This window comes from Phoca vitulina, unplaced genomic scaffold (assembly GCF_004348235.1).
Source record: "Phoca vitulina isolate PV1807 unplaced genomic scaffold, GSC_HSeal_1.0 scaffold10, whole genome shotgun sequence".
NCBI lineage: Eukaryota > Metazoa > Chordata > Mammalia > Carnivora > Phocidae > Phoca > Phoca vitulina.
The window spans coordinates 34,796,832-34,817,662 of NW_022589713.1; the positions used below are offsets into that span (position 1 = coordinate 34,796,832).

At 41.8% G+C, this 20,831-nt stretch overlaps 1 protein-coding gene across 2 annotated transcripts in view; it reads left to right on the top strand.

The window, feature by feature from the left end:
* The first annotated feature begins 250 nt into the window (after positions 1-250).
* Positions 251-20,831, top strand: part of RARB (retinoic acid receptor beta) — a 732,098-nt gene continuing 711,517 nt past the window's right edge. The window contains exons 1-2 of one of the 2 annotated variants that reach the window (XM_032408806.1): positions 251-335; positions 15,458-15,562. The gene's annotated coding sequence lies outside the window, so the exon portion shown is untranslated. The remainder of the gene's footprint in view (positions 336-15,457; positions 15,563-20,831) is intronic. The other variant, XM_032408805.1, reaches the window with a different exon arrangement.

The window sequence follows — 20,831 nt, forward strand, 5'->3', positions numbered from 1 at the left end:
CCAATTCGGGGCTTCCTAGTCTATGCAATGCATTAGCAGCAGCGGCCACGACGGCAGCGAAGGCAGAAGCAGGAGCAGCCGCAGCCGCCGCGGTCGTCACAGCTCGCGTGCAAACTACACCGGGCCCGCGTGGTTCCGCGAGGTTGTCGGCCAGCGTGGGGGGGAGGGGCCTGAGCCCAAGGGCGGGGCCTGGCGCTCGGGGGCGGGGCTTGGCGCTCGAGGGCGGGGCGCAGCGAGCAGGCTCCCGCTGCCTGCTCTCGGCGGCGGCGGCGGCAGGGGCTGAGGGCACAGCCAGCGGGCGGCGCGCCGCGGACTCCGAGACAGCCCGCGGAAAGGTAAAGCCAGGAGAGCGCGCTGGCGGGTCTTCCTGTCGGCAGCTGCTGTCCAAGTCCCAGAGCGTCCCCGGCGCCCTAAGCGGCGTCTGGGCTCCCAGGGTATTTGCATAGCATCCAAGGACCGCTGCTGAGCCAGGGTTTGGCGTGTACTGCGGCTGGGCCCGGGGCTAGGGGCTTGGGGGTCTGCAGCGGGAGCCTGCGGCCATCCCAGGACATCCGGACTCGGAGACAACTTTGCGCTGCGGTTCTCTTCCAAGTTCCCTTTATTGCTATTGTCTTAGCGCCTCCCGGCTGACAGTCTCCCCGGACTCCAGCTTTGTTCTCATCAGGCCAAACCCGCGGTCCCCTAGGGCGTGAACCCGGGAGTCGCTGGCAAGTGGCACCTGCCAGCCGGATCCGCCCAGGCTCCCTTGCTAGGTCCAGGGCTGTCCTGCACTGGGGACACCACGAGACCTGGAGCCCACAGGGGCAGCGGTACTAGCCCCACTCCCCGGTGTGGACTGGGATACCCGCTAGGGCGTCCAACCTCTGGGATGCGTGTGTTTTGGGGCTGGAGAAAGGGCTAGAAAAAGTTTGGAGCCTCGGCTGGGGTTAAGGAGCCGGCAGCGCTGGGTTGCACATGGCAGGAGTTGGAGAGAGTGCTGGGGGCCTGGCGCCGGGCAGAGGGACACGGACAGAGAGGGAACCCTGGAGGCTGAGGTTACAAGCCTGGACTGTCAGCAGAGATGGGGTGCTTGTTGTGTGAGCGTGTTAGCAAGAAAAGGACGGGTGTGATTGCAGAGAAGATGGGCGAAAAAGAGGAAGAGAGCTGTACTAGGGATATACGTAATTGCAGTGCACTTTTTTCCACCTTCAAGTATTTTGGAAAAAACTGTGCCATAGGATGCTTTCTTGAACCCGAACTCCTGGAGGTGGGATGGAGGTGGGGGGGAGGGATAAGTTTCACCTAGCTCTGGAGCTGGCTTTGAAAGCGAACAGGTGACAGAAGACTTCTTGGTGTGTGTGTGTGTATGTGTGTGCCTGTGTGTGTTTGTGTGTGCGTGTGTGTATGTGTGTGTGTGTGCGCGCGCGCGCCCGCAGCGGCCAGGGATGCTGGACCGCCCGCCGAGCCTCCACCACCCCCCCGCCCCCCCTCCATCTCGCCACAGCGCTGTGAGTTTTCCTGTCACTCCTCGCCCGAGGCTGCCAGGCGAGAGGCTAAGCGATGGTCGCGGAGTGCAGCAGACAAAAGGGTGCACTTGGACGACCCTCCGAGGGCGAGGCGGCTGGTGTGTGTGTGTGTGTGTGTGTGTGTGTGTGTGTGGTGTGGTGTGTCTGGAGGACATCCCCTTCCTGCCAGCTAGAGAGAAAACGCTGGTAGCGGAGGGATGAGCTTGGAGCGGGAGAAAGGTGAGATGGAGCACAGGAGAAGAAACATAACGGGAAGAAGAAGGAGAGCAGAGATTTAAAGCCTCTTGCCTGATTGGCTGTAAAATTATAAGTTAATCTTAAAAAGAGATGTTGGGGGTGGGGACCCTGAAGCTAAAATTCTAGAGAATGGGGGCGCATTTAGTTTGATTAATAAAGGTATTGTAGTGAGCGGTGTGCAAGTAAGTCTGAAACCTTCCCAGAAGTTTATTGCTGGTTTTAGCTAACCTCCTTGACACATCTTTCCAGCACCTACTCTGGAAGTACCTTTTGACTGTCAGAAAGAAGTAAAAAGCATATATACACAAATAAAACGCAACTAAAATGAAGTTTAAATGAAGCTTTGAGCAGGATTAAATGGCTTGTGTAACTGCTGAATGTTGCTAAAGTACTGTCAGAGCTATAAAATAGCCAGACAAAAATAAAGGAAAAAATAATTGTAACAAGAAAATGAAGGCTTTCCAAGAACTTCCGTAATGAACACATAACAATTGATGGTATGATGCAGTAATTATTTTCGTATTTACGCCATTAACGATTGTAATTTAACGTTAATGTCCTGGTATTTTATTCCTTCCCATTTGCAGACAAAAGCGCATCTGAGACACCATCAGGGAGTAATTTGGTAATATAGAGTCATGAATAGAAAACACTAAACCATGCTCAGAACTCTGACAACATAAAGCGTGAGACAAAATAACCTCATTTGCTGTTTATTATCTGTCTTTATAATTCTGTTTACCATCATTTGCATAAATGAATAGCTAAATTGTATAGTATATCCTTTTTAGGAAAAAAAAGTACTCGATGCTTATAGATATACTGGGGGGTGAGACTAGTCGGTAATCCTTACATTAAGCAAGAAAAGGATAGAAAAAAAACTTTGTGGGATTAGAAGTCATCTGGAAATAATCAGAATGCAAATTCAACCTACTTTAGGCATCCTTATTTTATTTAACTTGGTGCAAGTAGTTTTTAACTATATATGTAATTAGTCGATGGGCAGACCTTAGACTTCTTTCCTAGCTAATCTTAACCAAACCAAACCAAAGTACTGTAACTTACATCATGAAGCAATTTTGCTAACCTGAAAAACTCTTTTTTTTTTATTCAAACTTTCAAAGGGTACATTTTCTAAAATTGAGAAGGAAGAAATTTATTGGAGAAAGCTCAAAACAAAATTCTTTCAGCAGAAACTTAAGTTATTAACATTCTGAGACAAACATCAGAGTTTGTACATTTTAAAACTATTGTGGATTATTTTAACTTTAGGATCTTTGCTAAAAGCGCCTTGCTCATATGATAAAGAGAACAATTAAGAACTGTATTAAAAAGGCTCTGAAGTAACATGCCAGCAAAACAGCTGAGCAGAACATGTAGTGGTTGGGAGGAATCGGTCAATCACATGAATGTTTAAAAAAATCCATTTATTCTTGTGAGGCACACAGAATATCACAATGATTGAATGCCTCTTTTCCTTTCCATACAAATACACTGGTTTCATGTGAAACAGCACAATTACTACCTGAGAGTGGATTCCATGTGGGAATAAGGACCTTGTATGTATTTTAAGCTCTGGGGGAAAAAAAACAACACAGTAAGTGACAAGCAAGCTGTGCATTATGGTGGAGCCTGGTGATTGCATAAGATTAGGGCAAGTTCTTACAGTTTTGCTGGTTACAAACTTGGGAAATGCAACTGTGTGAACAAAGTGCATTTGAATACAGGTTTAATTACTCTATTCACCCTTAAAGAAAGTCACTGTTCCTCTGTTAACACTTTTATATTACAAATATTTCAAAGGCTCCCTGATTTCTCTATATTTCTATTTTTCTTTAAATCCCTGATCTGTAGACAAGTTCTGTTTTGAAGGCTAAAGTCTGACTTTGGGTTAATTCATTCATTTCTGTGACACATTTACTAAGTCCCTATTATTAACGAACAGATATTGCAGTAGGTGCTAGGGATTCAAGGATGGGTTAGACTCAGTCGCTGTACTTAGAAAGTGAAGGAGGCAGTTATTGGATAAATACATGTAATAAAATGCACTAAGTAGCAATCTATCCTAGGGCTTTGGAATGAGATAGAGTGGGCTCAACTTTCAGCTCTGCCTCTTACCAGCTGTGAGAACTTGATCAAGTTTTTAAACCTCTCTGAGCCTCAATTTTGTTATCTGGTAAATGAGGGAAATAATACCTCTCTAGATCACAGAGTTGTGAAGATCACATGTCAACATATCTTAATGTCTTCCATCTTGAAAACAAATCCTGAGTCCCACACTTCTCCACATCCCTCACTTCATTTCTTTCTTCTACGTCCTTGTCAAATTTCTGGTGAGGCTTGTCTGTATAAGGTGGCTTCACTTTCTCTCTCCTTTACTACGCATCCATCCTACTCCAACATGGCTTCTGCCTCCACCATTTAGAAAAGCAACTTTTATTGAGATCAGCAGTGACCACTATGTGGTCTGATCCAGTGAGCTACATTCTTACTCAAATGCTCTTCTGGGAGCATTTGCAAGAGTTGACTGGTCCCTCCCTCTTCCTTCATAAGTTGTATTTTCTTTTTTCTTTTTAAGATTTTATTTATTTATTTATTTGGCAGAGAGAGAGAGAGCACAAGCAGGGGGAGTAACAGGCTCCCCACTGAGCAGGGAGCCTGATGCGGGGCTCGATTTCCAGGACCCTGGGATCATGACCTGAGCTGAAGGCAGACGCTTAACCAACTGAGCCACCCAGGCATCCCTGTAAGTTATCTTTTCTTGGCATGGGTGACTCTGGTATGGTTTCTTTGACACTGTACATCTCCAGTTTTCCTCCTTAGGCTTTTATTATTTCTCAGCTAGCTCCTCTTTCATTAGTCTGTCTCTGAATAAAGGTGGGATCATTCTAAACTTGGGAATCTATCCTGGACCCTCTTCTTAGCTCCCCAGCCCCCCCTGCCCTTTAAGTAATTTCTTCCATTCTCATAGCTCTAAATCTTATCTATAGGCTAAGTTTATTTCTTTAGTTCATACCTGACCTCTGAGCTCCAGAAGAATCTATTCAACTACTTCTCTGACGTTTCCCAAGCATCTATAACTTCTTACATTAGAAATTAAAATCTATATTTCTACTACCACAGTACACCAAATTTATTCTCCTCTCAGTCTTTCTCACTTGGGGAAATGGTGCTACCATATATCCAGTTGTGCATTTCAGGAACTTTACCCCTTTGCCACCAATATATTTCTTAATTCATCATGTACTTTGTGTTCTGGGTGGGTGTTTACCTGATATACACAGATCTGCCTCCTGGTTTTGGTGGTTTATAATCTGTGTCTGCTCTGATGCAGTGTTCTGGCCATACCAGCTGATAAGCAATTTTTTCACTGTTACTCCTGCTTGTATCTACCTGCTCTGTCCATTTCCATTTCAACCTCCAGAGTCCAGGTCAATAACACCTCTTACCTATATTTTTGTCTGGATGTGATGGAGTTGTGTGTAAATTATTATTAGTATCACTCTTTAAAGTTAAATTGACTTGCATCCTTTTACATTTTGTATGAGATACATTTTACACAACTGAGCACTAGGAAGTTGGATGTCAATAAAGAAGGGCATCTTCTTTGCAAGGTATCCCACCAATTTAATACTGAGTGGTGGGATAACTTGTAAGGAGGAAGTCCTTTATGGGAAGGGAAATACGCTTGGTTGACTTCTATATTGAAACAACAAATTATGGAATTTTAGGTTGTCAATGTTTTGCCAAATTGGAATACTTCCCTAGGTTTAATTTTAGGAAAATGAAGTCAGGTAAAGTTCTACCACTAAAGGAAGTAAGCTTAAGTAATTGTAATCTTTAATGGTCTGTCTCATTGTTTGTTTCTTTGTATTTGACCAACAGAGGAGATTTAATCAAAAGCTTATCTAGAAACATAACTAAAAGATTGAGTATAAGTCATGCTAAATGTTGAGGTACAGATTTTTTTGACAAATAGAAAAGGAAGGCAAAATAACTGGATGAGATGAGATGTATAGTCAGTGGACTCTGGAATTGTTCGCTGTTCCAGCTTTGCCCGCTTTGGCTGGGAGTCCAGTGTTCTTAGCAAAACAGGCATCCTTGAGTCACTTCACTTTGTATTTAGTCCCTTTGGAGTTATGAAGTTTTACTTCAACAGGGTAGCAATGACATCCATGTAACCATGTAAACAAGATTCAAATGATCGCTCCATGCTGTTCTTGGAACTCAAAGATCACGAAAAGTATGAGTTTTAATTTTCTAGAGATAGAGGCATTTCCCTTTACAAAAGAGGGACAGGAGTGTAAGAATTGGTTCAATTGTAAATGCACTTCATTTTCTCTGGTAGTTTTACAGTGCTGGTCCTGGCTTTAACCTTCGATGACACTGGGCTGCAGGGTCGGTCTTCTAGGAATCTTCTTTACTCGCTTTCTTTCTTTTTCTTTTTTTTTTTAAGATTTTATTTATTATTTATTTGAGAGAGAGAGAGAAAGCAAGAGTGAACACAAGCAGGGTGAAGGGCAGAGGGAGAAGCAGGCTCCCCACTGAGCAGGGAGTCTGATGTGGGGCTCAATCCCACAAAGGCAGATGCTTAACTGAGCCACCCAGGCGCCCTTCACTCGCTTTCTTTTTGCTCCCTTCCTTCTTGCTTCTCTCCCATTAGTATTTCTTTCCTTCTTCTTCAGTGCTTCTCTTTTTACTTCACTTTCTCTTAGTCCTTTGCTTTCTTACTCCCCTTCTGCTTTCCCTCATCCTTTGTCTTTTTTCATCTTCCTTTTATAAGCAAAACTGAACAGAATAGAAAGATGTACATGAGCTTTTGTCCCTGGTGTTACTTTGATTCTAGGATTTAATTTACCACATTGCCCCTGCCTTTTGTACTGGGTGGTCTTTGCATCCATCACTTCAAACTTATCTCCAGGATAGGTGAGATATCTTAAGGTATCTTAAAATTCTTGCCTTGTTTCCCTCTGCCAACAAATGAACATGTAAGAGGTAGAAGAAAGGGATTGGTAAATTATTTTGTGGATCCATGCTACCAAGTTCTAGAGTGACCTTTTCCCAAGAAGTAGTCTTTATTACCAGGTGATATTAAGGTAGCAAGCCTGCTTCCTGAGCCCAGGTACCATTTTGGAAGATACATGTCCATCTTGACAATGATGATGACAACTAGAATAATGGCCTAAATGACAGTAACTAATAATTATTGAGTGCTTGGCATGTGCTAAACTCTGTGCTAAATGCTTGATACATTTTGTTTTGTTTATTCCTCACGCTCAGCAGGTCCATATTATAGGCGAGGAAACATTAAACAAGGTTAAATTACTTATGCAAAGGTTGCAAGATTAAAATCATGGGAATGACAACTCCGATCTTCTGAGCTGTCATGCTCTATACTGCAGAAGAGACATGTCCTCAGCAACACCCAGGTTCTCTATCTATGAATATATTCAAGTTGAGTGAGCTTCTGGAATGCCCTGAAGCCATAGTATCTGCTTTAATGATATTTTTAAAGAATTGATGAGTGAGGGGCGTGGCGTTCATTCGTCCTATGGGCTCAACCCGTATAGGTCAGTTGGGTAAATCTTAGGTTAGATATTTCATGGGAAAGCGTGGTAAAGGTAACTCATCATAGTCTGTCTCTCCAAAGTGGTTAGTGGGGAAGCCTAAAATCTAGTGGGATTTTTAGAGTGGGATGGCATATACACCATAGGCTTCGGAAAAGAATTAAGAGATTTTAGTGGTTGCCTGCTCTTCTTTGTCTCTCTCAAGGCAATGCGCCTTTTAATTTGGAGGTACACATGTTATAGTCTTCAGTGAGAATGAATGCTATAAAACACTGGGTTTGAGCAGAGGAGAAATAAGAGGTCATTATGTAGGGGAAATGAACCTTGATCAAGGAATGAGAAAAAGGGAACCTCCTCTTCTGTAAACTGAGGTAGTTGCAATTAGTGTTCTCTTTGGCTCTTTGCAGAGGCCATGCTCCGTGATGTTATACACAGGGAGGGACTGAGTATAAAGGAGACAGCAGCTGGCATTTGGTGCTGAGTGTCTCACAAGGGATTCCCAAATGAATCCTGTGTTCTAACAAAGTTCATCACAGAACTTCGTTTGAATAACATGAGAACACGGGCAGTAAAAAAAAATGAGTATCCCAACAACTTCCTGATTGGTGACCTTGTTGCTCCCATGCTAATATAGTAACTAGATTGCCCTTTTTCAGATGTCACTCAGAATACGACACTTACTGTGTGCGGGTCCTCCAGTGGCTTCCCACCTCTCACTCTTACTAAAATCCCAAGACCATACAGTAGCCTAAGAGACTTCATGATCTAGCCCCCTGTTATCCTTCTGACTTCATCTGCTGATTTCCTTTGTTGAATGAATGAGTGAATGACTCTTGAGTAAGCCAGGGAAAATCCAGGGTGCTCAGTCATATTGCTGAATAAATAAGGAAGGAGAGACTTACAGTTTTAATGGGGACACTGGAGACTTGAAGGTTAGAAACGAAAGGCATAAGAACAATTTAGTGGGTAGATAAATGAGGATAAAATTAGTATATCAGAACTGCTGGATGATGACCTAGAGTTTTCTTCATTTATTTTTTCATTCATTTAATAAGTATTTATTGAGAATCTACTATGTACCAGGCACTAGTGTAAAGACTAGATGTCCATCAGTGAAAAAGAACGCGTGGCTGACATTCTATTAAGAGACAATAAAGTGGACACATAAAACTATAATTTTAGGTAACAATACATTTTATGAAGAAAACTAGCATAGAGTTAGAGGGAGATAGGTTTAACTACGGATCCCATACCTTCCTGGTTTTAAACACTGAGTAATGTGGTCATCTGTTCCCCTCTCTCCTGTACTGAAAATGGTACTGCTCTCCGAGATGAATCCAGTTTAAACAGTCTTGTATTGAATGAATATATTGTCTTATCTTCCTTATGATTTTTCCGCTAGTAAAAGAAGGCTGACTTTTAAGGTATTTAAAAAACAGAGTTTGACAAAAGAAGGTCCCAAATTGATGGTCTGTGAATGTGCTCTGCATTTAATTTTAAAACTGTAGCAAATGTCTCACAGATACAATGGCAACTGTAGTATTCTTTTGATAAATAATTTAATAAAGAAGTCAAATTTAGAGTAGAGAGCTCTTTCTTGCCAAACATATCAATACGTTCAACATTATCTTTAAGAGAGTTAAAGAGATAATTCTGAAAAATTTAATTTGAAGAGGTTCGGTTTCCATGTGATTTATATACTACTTACTTAATTTTCTCAGTATCAATTTTGGCCCATTTATTTTTCGGTTTGTGTTAATTTGTTATGGCAGAGATAGAAAATGGATACAGGCTCCAAATCAATATGATTGGCTTAGAAACATAAATGATTAATGACAATGTCACATCAACAAAGAAATAATGATTGCTATGGATGAAGCATTCAGACGCTTTCTGATATTATCTACTGGGGTCACTGGTGACCATGGGGCCTGTTTAGTTTTCTATCACTGCCTTAATAAATTAACACAAACTTACTAGCTTATAACATCACAAATTTATTATGTCAGTTTCTGTAGGTGAGAAGTCTAGGCATGTATGCATGGCTGATACTCTGTTTAGGGTCTCACAAGACCAAAAAATTAAGGTATTGGCCAGTCTGAGCTTTTAGCTGGAAGTTCTGGGAAAGAATTTGCTTCTAGGCTCATTCATGTTGTTGGAAGAATTCATTTCCATTGGTGGTGGGACTGAGGTCCTCATTTCCTTGCTGGCTGTCAGCTGGGGATAATTCTCAGCTTCTTAAGGTATTTCTTGGCTCATGGACCCTTCTGTCTTCAGAACCAGCAACAATGAGTTCAGCCCTTCTTTTGCTTCAAGTCTCTGACTTCTTCTTTTCCTACATCTCATCTACCTCCAAGCAGAGGAAGTTCTCTGTTTAATAGGGGCTCACGTGATAAGATTGGGCTCACCCAGATAATCCAAGATAATCTCCCTATTATAAGGTAAACTGATTAATAATCTTTTTTTTTTTTAAGATTTTATTTATTTATTTATTTGGGAGAGAGAGAGTGAGAGAATGTGGGAGTGGGGGAGGAGCAGAGGGAGAGGGACAAGCAGATTCAATGCTGAGCTCAGAGTCAGGTGAGAGGCTTGATCCCACAACCCAGATATCATACCTGAGTTGGACACTTAACCGACTGAGCCACCCAGGCACTCCAAACTGATTAGTAATCTTAATTACATCTGCCAAGTCCCTTTTTTCAAATAGGGTAGCATATTTACCAGAATGACATCAGGGAGTGAAAGATATGGGGGTCAAAATTTTGCCTACCACGGGGCCTATGAGATCTACCTCTGGGAATGTACTTGTCAGCTGGGACAGACTAGATGATCTGACTGAATTAATTGGAAACCTGTAACTTTTGGTGAAGGGAAGAGTGGTGTTATTTTAGTACATCCCGTAACAGAGCCACTGCAGATTAAAAACACCCATAGTATTAAATAAAACAAAACAAAAATTGATTATTTAATTTTGGAAGATATGGTCTCCAAAAAAGCAAGCTTAAATAAACAAGGAAACTTTTGTTTTTTGGGGTAGAACATTCAAATGCCTTCAAGAGTCAGAAGTCAGAAAGGGAGGCAGGCAGGATGTGTAAAAATAGTAGTATGGGCTAAGAATGTGAAAGAAGGTAGCCGTAACTCAGCTCCAGGTACTTGTTTTGCTCTCGAGCAATTTCTTTCTTTTTTTTTTTTCTTCAAAGATCCTATTTTTAAGTGATCTCTACACCTGACATGGGGCTCAAACTCACAACCCCATGATCGAGAGTCATAGGCTCCACTGATGGAGCCAGCCAGGCGCCCCTCGAGCAATTTCTGCCTGGTAATGGCAAATATCTGACTTGAAATGAGGGTTTAGAAATCTGGAATTTTGTGTGACTCTGGATATCTCTATGAAATATCCGGGTTTTTTTTTTTTTTAAATGCCGACAAAATCAAAATTAAAAATAATAGGAGCATGAAAACCTAATATATTTGAGATTAAATTTGCCTTGTGGGCTGCCAGTTGGCAATTGATGGTTTTACTCATACTAAGTAAAGTGCATGTTTGAGTAAAAAAGTATTGAATCTGATAAAAAAATACTTAATTTAGGAATTGTCATTGACAAAGATATTAAAATACTCCAGTAGAGTAACATGGGGAACTTTTCAGTTGCTGCTTCTGGATATGACAGTATGACTTAATGTTCTACTTATTTTAACCTATCTGGGAAAGAAAGGGAAAATAATTAATGCAACAATATTGTTTCTGGACTGTTTGACTTTACATAAGTGTTTAAATGCCACTTTTTCTTGGTTTATACTTTTCAAGTTTGCACAAGCAAAAGGAATCCAGAAAGGGTGTGATGAATTATCGACTGAATTTTAAAGAGCATGAAGGAACAGTTTGGATAATTCAAGCACAGATCTCAATCTGGACAAATTGCATTTATCTTTAGTGTTAACCTTAAAAAGAAAAGCTGGTTATTTTACCAGTAAAAAATAGATTTATTTGGGAATAACAGAGAATTGCAATTTGGGACATGCAAGCTATGGCAAAACCATAAACAAGTCCAAGAAAAGGGAGAGGAACTTTATTTTATAGAGAAGAAGGAGGCAGTTGGGAGGGGTTGTTTTGAATGAAAGTCCTTTGGAGAAAAGCAGCAGTTCGGCGTGATGAGAGTTTCACACTGGCTGAGTCACAGGGTAGTGGATTTCTTGTAGGAGATGCAATGTACATCTTTACCTTTTGGGGCCCATAACTGATGATTCTTTCTGTTGAGATTCTTCTGTTAGGACCTGCAATTGACAATCCTTCCTGTAATTGATCTTGCATGTATGGCTCCCCCTTCTAGCCTTTTGACTCCACCTCAGGAGGTTTCCCTTTATTAATTTTCACAAGAGATAGGGAGAATACCCTTTAAAAAACTGACTTCAAAGGAGAATTTATTTTACAATGTATCAAAGTGCCTGAAGAGGCACTGGAGAAAATACATTCTACAGATTGAGTTTGAGGCTCCACCTGGATGGGAGCCGGGGGTGATAGGATTGTGGAATAGTTGAGAGCACAGCTCCATCAGTCACACTGAGTGGACTTTGAATTAGGGCTCTACCACTCACCAGATGTGTGGCCCTGGGCGAGGGGTATTTCTCTTCTCTGACGCTCAGTTTCCTCACCTACAAAATGGGATCATTATCACCTAACCCTGAGACGGTTGTGAAGATTAAATGGACACATGCATGTAAAGCCCTGGGTTTTTTACGACATGATTCTAGATGGGGGCACCCAGCATTTCATCATCGACCATCCATTCTCATGCTATAGATTTAAAAATGACAGAACATACAACTGCCTAGATTGGAACAGTGCTTATCTGTCCCTTATTAAATGAAGTGGTAAAGTTGTAAAGGAATGGAATAGTTAGAATTGGGTTCATCGCGTCCTGGCCCCTCGCTGCCTTATTTGAGGTGGATGGAGGGTTTTCTGTTTCCCAGAAGTTCCCTGTGCTGTGGTTTCATAGCAAAGCATTTGGATTTGGTGCCTAAGGACCTGGATCCAGGAACTGCTTTTACGATTTTCCAGCCAAGCCATATGAATATGGGCAATATACACATGTTCTCTGAGCTTTAGAGTCCCTTTGTATGAAAGAGAAACCCAAGTTTCCTAACTCACAATGAGTTTCAAAGGATTGCTTGAGGGATATATGTAAATACTTTTTATAGATTTGGAATCTAAATGGTTCGTATTTGCTACTATTCCTACTAGGCCACTTTCTTTGATCTGGCATGAGTAAGAGGGAAGGAAAATGTGACGATGACACCCAGCACAGCCACTACTGAATCATTAATAAGTATTTATGGAGCATCTATTCTCTTTCAGCTATACTAGGTGTAGGGGATAAAAACAAAACAAACAAACAAATGCAAACCAATTACACAGTGCCTTTCGGAAGTCATGTTCTAGCTAGGAAGATAAACATCATAATACACACTGATTCAGATTCTTGCCAAGTATTTTGGAGAGCAGTAGGGCGGTAGTGTGGGGGAGGAAATCCAGGAAGACACTCTAAATGAAATATCATTATAATATTTTTTGGCTGGAGATAGGTATCTAGGAGATATTCTTTTTTTTTTTTTTAAGATTTATGTATTTATTTTAGAGAGAGAGAGCAGTGGGGAGGGGCAGAGGGAGAGGGAGAGAGCGAGAGAGGGAGAGATAGTCTTAAGCAGACTCTGTACTGATTACAGAGCCCAATGCAGGGCTGGATCTCATGACCCTGAGATCATGACCTGAGCCGAAACCAAGAGTCCTGACGCTTAACTGACTATGGCACCCAGGCACCCTCAAAGAGATGTCCTAAAAGATAAAAACAACCAAACTAAACCAAATGTTTCCCTATTTGCTTTCTCAAACTTGAGACACCGTATATTTAACAGAATGAATCCATGGACATAGTCCCAGTTTTTCCACCTAAGGTCATATTTCTAAAAATATTATGTAAGATTTAAAAATACAATTAGAGGGGCCCCTGGGTGGCTCAGTTGGTTGAGTGTCTGCCTTCGGCAAAGGTCATGATCTCAGGGTCCTGGGATTGAGCCCCGAGTCGGGCTCCCTGCTCAGCAGGGAGTCTCCTTCTGCCTTTCCCCCTGCCCCTGCTTGTGATCTTGCTCTCTCAAATTAGGAAAAAAAAGTAATTTACCTGCCATAGCCCTAATGATAACATCAACATAGATTGTACATAAAAATGTATACACAAACCCTGTTCTTCAGTCTTAGCACATGGCCAAATGCTTGTAATTGGTCAGAATTGCTGCTTAGATGAGGGCTACTGTAACCTTGGTAAGCTACAATAATGAATCAGAAAGTCCGTATTTAATGTAGGATATTCCAGAAAGTGTGTTATAATTTTGATGCCTGTAAAGTACTATATAGGATTTTAGTAAGGTGAAGCTCAGAACTCTATAGAGTTCAAAGAAAAAAAAATCAAACCAAATTTATAGTAACCCCTTACATCAAAACTGGAGGCTATGCTCATATTTTAGAGGAGTAGAAAAATTAGACCAACGGGAGGCAAGTTAATTATGTAACTCTAATCCTAATAGTCTTTTTTAATATAGCAAATAACAATACAGTAGTTTACTGTTAATGAAATCATTAGCAAACATTTTGTAATTATAAATAGGAGTTTTATACTGATTAATGATAATGGTTGTACAGCAGGGTTAGAAAGTATAGAAATTCTAGAAATTGTTATTTTGAGCTTATTAATGCATATATTTGGGAATTTTATATCTATTGTCCGTTATATTATTATGTGGAGCTAATACATAAAATTATATATGAAAGGTCCTATTAAAATATGGCACTTTTGGAGTTTTAATAATCAGAAGACAGCAAATATATTCCAGGACCCTTGTTTTTAATTGATGCAGTCTGTTTTCGTGCTCCAAAGGCCTAATGATGCATTAACAATTGTCCGTTTTTGTTGGTTCGATTTTCTATTGAGCAACATTCCTGAGAGTAATAGAATGAAGTAGGGAGGGACCAGATTGAGGACTGCCCAAGACTGGCTACAGTTATGGAAATAAGCAAATGATGGGAAATAATTCAGGTTGTTTTCATTTTTAGTTCTTATCAGAGATTCATTGTATTTAGATATAAAGGGTGGAAACCATCCCATTATAAATTCAAAGCTATAGTTAGATCAGCATATTAAAAAGTACTTTAGAATGAAATTATTTTATCATTTTGAGTTCTTTATTTTCCTTATAGAATAATAAATGCCAATTGGGCTGCAAATTACAGAGGATTATCTTCTCTCCTTTTAAGAGTTAGTAATATGAATATTATTTTGTGGGGGCATTTGATTTGGGGATTGAGGGAGTGACCTTATTAGCACCAGACTCCCTTGGCCAATAATCTCATGACTATGAGATATATATTAAATCCTCTTCTATTTATATTCTTTGGCAGGCCATTATTCATTGTTACTGTGGAAATTTTGTTAAGTAATAGTTCTCTTGAGAAATCATGGGTGCTTTTTCGAGGTCACGATTTCCTATGAGCTGAAAGAGTAGGCCATCCATCCTCTCTTCAGTTAAGAATCCACCCTGTACCCATTTTCTTTAACACGTGCTTTATTTGTAAGGTTTCTGACATTCCTTTCTTCCGAGAACTTAAGAGTGATATATCACACTCTTTATTTTGTGAAGTAAAATTGATTAGAGGAAACAATAAACATAACTCTTTAAGCATGAAACTCAATATATTTTGAATACCGGGCTGGCCTGCCTCAGCAGCCCATGCGGCCGTTCTCCAGAGAATGCTGGGCTGTGCCAGAGGCCTCCCAGTAAACAGTCCTCACAGGATTTCTTCTTATGGTGGAAAGAATTTCACCCTTGACCTTTACTATTATTGTTTTGCTCTGACATGACAAAAATCCATCACTTCTAGATATTGATACCCGTTCATTGCTGTCAAGTTATTGCCAGAAGGGGAAAACCAGCTAATATGGGGTGTGTGGGGTGTATGTGTGTGTGTGTGTGTGTGTGTGTGTGTGTGTGTTCAACATCTATCTAGAGGTTTTAATGGTAGCCATTTTTTAAAAATTGGATTAATTGAGCAATGCTGTGGAGTAGAGGATCACATACTATATTTTACTGAATTTCAAGGGTCACATGAAGGCAGCTCCTGTTTCTAAATCTGTGACACTTCAAACAATCTGTTCCCAGACAGAAGTCGACCTGAATGGATGAGGGGACAACAGAAGGCGGCAGGTAAAGCATGTATTTTAAAAGATAGGGAGACTTCATTTCAGATCTTATCTTTAGTCCTTCTAAGCTGTGGGACCCAGACAAGTTGCTTCACTGTTCTGAATTTGTTTGTTCACCTATAAAAGAGATGCAGTGACACCTACCTGTGAGAATATGTTGAATTTACGTAGGCAAAGTACCTGGCACTTTATATGCTCATTATACTGAGTTCCATCCGCTCATTTCCTTCGTGGGCACATGTAGATTTGAATCCGATATATACCTCCTGACTGCTCATCCAACAGCAAGGTGGTAGATCACATCAGCATGAAAATTAAGTAAGTGTTTTATTTCTCTAAGTAGGGTCCTCACATAAGCAGCATCACCCAGGAGCTTGTCAGAAACGGACACCCTCTGGCCCCACCACAGACCAGCTGAATCAGAACCTGCAAGCCCCCCCGGGGGATCGCGTGCGCGGCAAAGTTTGAGAAGCACTGATGTCGACCATGACATTTCTCTCCTGGCAAAGTCGAACTGTTGTGCTATTTGCTGTTCATTTTTTTCCCCACCATTCACCTGTTGTTTTGGTGATGTTTGGGGGGGAGAGGTATTCTCTCGGCACTGGTCCCTTGGGGCACATCTGTGTGCGCACCTCCATACACGTCAGTGGAACGTCCCTCAGCAGAGGGCCTGGCACAAGTAGAAGCTCAATAAATGTTTATTGAGTGAAATAAAACAGCCCACAGTCAGACAGGCAGACTCTCCCATCTGTTCTGCAGACGCACAGCAGCCCTAGAAGGGCCTGGAGAGAGATGAATGTGCTTGAGGTCTTTGCCAGGAGGCATTACCCATACCCAATGGGGAGGAGGGGTTTGCTCACTGCTGTTCTTGCCAGGAGATCTGCTGAGGTTCTGAAAGCCTGTCAAATGTGTGCAGCCAGAACAAAGGACAGGGTGCTTCCTTTCTTTTTTATTTCCCTGGCCTGGCAAACCTCATGCCACAATGCTTTGGGAGCAGTTATCTTTGGTGCTAGTCTTTTTTGCTCACGAGGGACAAAGGAGTAGGTACAGGGGCAGTGCACCATGGTCGTATTTTCCTTACCCCTGTGACTAACTGGCCTAGGTCTCAAAATGTCTCTGTTGATTTCACACCGTGAAGCTGCTGGTTGACAGGTGGGCATGGGGTATGGTGGCTGTAGGGGAAGCTGGGAAGCTGATGTTACCCAGTGAAAGGTGGAATGGCTGGAGAAGAGCTTGCTGTCTGGGGCACTGTGAGACACAGGAAGCTGTGGCCTCTTCAGAGTTTGGCAAATGAATTATACTACCATGGTCTTGGACAAATCAAACATGGCACCTTCCTGGTCTATCAAATTGCAATAAGTATATTGAGATCAGGTTTTGTTGACCTAAACCCAGAGTATATTTCCATGGAGTTCACTCTGAAGTCCCTGGACCTGTGAGATCTGGAACCTGCTTCCTCAGTGGTTAGTGCTCTGCCACTCCTCTGTTCCTGCTCCCAAGGCCAGTCTTGGCAAAACTGTCAGGCAGGAGGCTTCTTTTTGGAGCCATCTCACCTCATTTTCTGACTCTGCTCAGTTTTAGAAACCTGGTGAACTCAGAATGACAAACGTCCTCCTCTTCAGCAAACTCCTCCTCCATCCTCGCTGCAAAATCTCTCTCCCTGTTCTTCTGTCCATCAAACTCCCATTTACCCAGTGCAGCCAATCCCAGTGTGGAGTTAGGAGGAAAACAATGAGATTAACATATACTCAAGAGTAAAATCTCCCCTAATCCTTTTAAGGACATCTTTCTTTTTTAACCTGGATGGAATCTTTATTCATGGGAATTTGCAATGATCTGAGTGACATTTAAAGAAGTGTATAGCAGATTTTTAGGTAAAGGAGACATTGATCAGTACCATCTTTTGGCTAATAGCACCTACAAACAGACAAATGCCCCTATTTCAGTTGCTTAATAAAATCAACTTTATGGAAGAAGTGTAATGGCAGCATACCTGGACTGAGGAGGTAAGAGGATTGCTCCAGGCACTCCTTCAGGGACCCAGGATGACAGAGGCTCTGCCATCTTCCATGCCTGGTTTGCTAGGTTGCCCTGGGGTATTGGCATCCATTTGGCAGTTGGGGCAAGAGAGAAGATCATGCAATGGGGCGGGGGGGGGGCACAATTCATGGGGTACAACAGCAGGAGGTGTGCATGACTTCTGCTCATTTTCCATTGTCAAAAATTGAATCACGTGGCCATGCTCATCTGCGAACGAGGCTGGGAAATGCAGCCTCGCTGGGTGCCAGATTTGGTGATCATCCATTCATCCTTGCGGCTGTATGTGTAGGAAGTGCTCTGTTCCTTTTTTTCCTTTCTCCTGCAACTCCTCAGAGAGGTTTGACATTCCCTCCCCCTCTTGAGAGGCAATTCTCTGCAGCAGAAAGCCCCCCTCCACCCACCTGAAGAACAAAAATAGAATCTTGGCATGCCACATTTTGATGGTTGCCAGCAGTTAATCCAGACTCAATTTCCTGTATTTCACAAGGATGTTGTGAGAATTAATAAATTATTTTAAGTGATTATCATCCCTTTGATCATTGTCTTTGTCCTGTGCTATTACGGTTTATACGATGCAGGCACAGACTTATACAATACCTCAGTTAGAGGCAGAGTGCTTTTTTATTATCCTACCTACCACAGGAGGAAGCAGAGATGCACATAGGTCAAAAGACATTTTTTAAAAAAATTTTTTAAAGACTTATTTATTTATTTTAGGGGCAGCTGGGTGTCTCAGTTGGTTAAGCAACTGACTCTTGATTTGGGCTCAGGTAGTGATCTTGGGGTTGTTAGATCAAGCCCCACATGGGGCTCAGAGTCTATTTTTCCCTCTCCTTCTACTCCTCCCCTGCTCACTTGCTCTCTCTCTTTCAAATTTATTTATTTATTTATTTGTTTGTTTGTTTATTTATTTATTTAAGAGAGAGTGCAAGGAGGGTGTGCAGAAGAAGAGAGGGTCTTAGAAGGAGAGAGAGTCTTAAGTAGACTCTGTGCTGACCGTGGAGCCCAACTCGGAGTTCGATCCCACAACCCTGAGATCGCAGCCTGAGCTAAAACCAAGAGTCCTGAGGCTTAACCGACTACACCACCCAGGTACCCCTAAAAGACATATTCTGTCTAATGCAATAAGGTTTCTCTTGCATGAAACACCCTTTCCATTATTATAATTTTTAAAAAGCTAGAATTTTATGGAAAGAAAAGATAAGACAAAAATGATTGTATGTCTTTTTTTAATTTGTGTGGTGGCTCTGGAATCTGTCTGCTGGGTGGCTTTGGGCAAGTTAATTAGCTACTCTGTGTCTCAAATTCCCTAATCTGTAAAATGGAACAAATCACCTCTTGGGTTGTTTTGTGGAGTAAATAAGGTAATGGATGTTAAGTGTTTAAGATAATATCTTGAACATAACATGTGCTTTGTAAATACTAGCTATTACTATTTTTTAAAAGATCTGTTTATTCGTGAGAGAAAGAGAGCGAGCATGCATGAGTACTATATATGTATATATATATATATATTTTTTTTTAATTCCAGGAGAATTGGTATCTAGTGCAGGGAATCCAAAGAAGAAATTATAGGGTATGTGGCCTTGTGTTCCTGGCAAAAGTGAAGTGGAGGTAGAAAATGTGACAGCAACAATACCTATTTGCAGAAGGGAACATGCTGCTTTTTAGTAAGCTATTCAGATAGGAAGCAAACCTTCGGATGAGCCACAGCCAATAAATGCTGCCTCTCTTGGGAGGTACAGAAACTTTTGCAAAGAGCACAGATTTCTAGGGCTGCCTATGGGCACTGACAGTGTCCAGATTTCCTTAGTGGGCTGTGGTGACTTCTTCCCCTGAGTGGTTGCATCCCTGGGGAGACCAGAAGACCTTCTGTTCCTTGAGTCAGTGTACATGCTCCTTCACAGTCAGCAATGGAGTTTTCTGTTCTTGGTGCTGAAGGTAAGCTGTTTTAGCCATTCCGACCAATGAATCTATGCAGCTGTGAGAAAACAAACTTTCTTCTTCTAGGGTTGAAATTTTAAAAAAAGTAAAAAAATAAAAGGAAGAGAAGGGCATAGAATCCAGGGTTAGGGGATATTAAGCAGTTGTATTTATATATAAGATTCAGATTTAATAACCTCTTAACAGTCCCTCTGTCAGTGCTTCTCCAACTTTATTGTGCAAACAAATCACTAGGAGATCTTGGTAAAATATGGATCCTGACTCAGCTGATCTGCGGTGGGGCCTGAGATTCTGCATTTCTAATAAGCTCCCATTTGATTTGGATGCTGCTGGTCCAGGACCACACTTTGAATAGCAGAATGCTACATTGCTTTGTTGTTGGGGTTTTGTTTTGTTTGGTGAACAGGGTATGTAATAAAAGTAGCTGTTTCTCCCAGAATGGAGAAGCTGGGACCCTTTAGAACAGTGGTTCACTAAGTGTGAACCCAGTAAGTCACCATGTACATCACTGGGGAACATGTTAGGAAGGCAAAATGTTGGGCCCCTCCCCAGATTTTCTCAATCAGATGGCCAAAGGATGGGCCCCAGCTGTCTGTTTCCAAGCCCTGGGGGTGATTCTGACATAAAGTTTGAGAACAATTGCAGGAGAGCAGCTGACCCTGGCTTTGAAAGGTCTGGTGATCGTATCAGCAATCCTATAGAATGGCTCTAGGCTCCTAGATCTTGTCTCCTGGTCTCTTTCTGCTCAGTTTCAAATTGGATTCCTTGGGTTATTACATCCGAGTCATTAAATTCTTCAAAGTCTTAGCTTTTTATATGAATCCTTCCATCCTTGTTCTGCATTCTTTATGTGGGGACCACACAAAAGCAAATGTGCCTCCAAAATAAAGCCTGGGACATTATTTCAGAGTGTAGTGATTTCCAAGTGGCTGTGAATCTTTAAGTCTCTGCTGAGAACTCCCTTTGGTTGTGGTATTGGGACCAATTGTCCAGGTTGGCTTGAAACTGAGAAGTTTCCCACAGCGTAGGACTGTCAGTATTTACACCAGGTCCCAGGTGATGGGTCACCCTAGTTGTAGGCTATTGTTGTTCCAGCTTTAAAGTTGGAATCATCTGGAGATTCTGTTAAAATGCAAGGTCTGCTGATTCAGTTCTTCTAGGTTGGAGCTGGACAGTCTGCATTTCCAACAAGCCCCCAGGTGACATCCTGCTGCTGATCTGTGGACCACACTTGGGCACCAGGGCAGTATATCAACCTTGGGATCCAGAGCTGGCCTACATGCAGATAA